Genomic DNA, 341 nt, shown 5'->3' on the forward strand with positions numbered 1-341 from the left:
AATAATAATAATAATAATAATAATAATAATAATAATAATAATAATAAAGGTTGTGGGGTGGTGGTGCAGGCTTTTAATCGTACTTGGGAGGCAGAGAAAGGCAGATCTCTGAGTTCAAGACCAGCCTGGTCTACAGAGTGAGTTCCAGGACAGCCAAAGCTGCACAGAAAAACCCTGTCCAAAAGCAAAGCAGAGGGGGGAAGGGCAGGCATCTTTCATTGTGGAACTGAGATATAGCTCAGTGGTAAAGCACTTACCATACACAAAGCCCTGGGTTTATCCTCAGCACTGGAAAAGAGAAGAGAAGAGAAGAGAAGAGAAGAGAAGAGAAGAGAAGAGAA

Source organism: Psammomys obesus, unplaced genomic scaffold, assembly GCF_907164565.1.
Source record: "Psammomys obesus unplaced genomic scaffold, mPsaObe1.curated_primary_1811, whole genome shotgun sequence".
Taxonomy (NCBI): domain Eukaryota; kingdom Metazoa; phylum Chordata; class Mammalia; order Rodentia; family Muridae; genus Psammomys; species Psammomys obesus.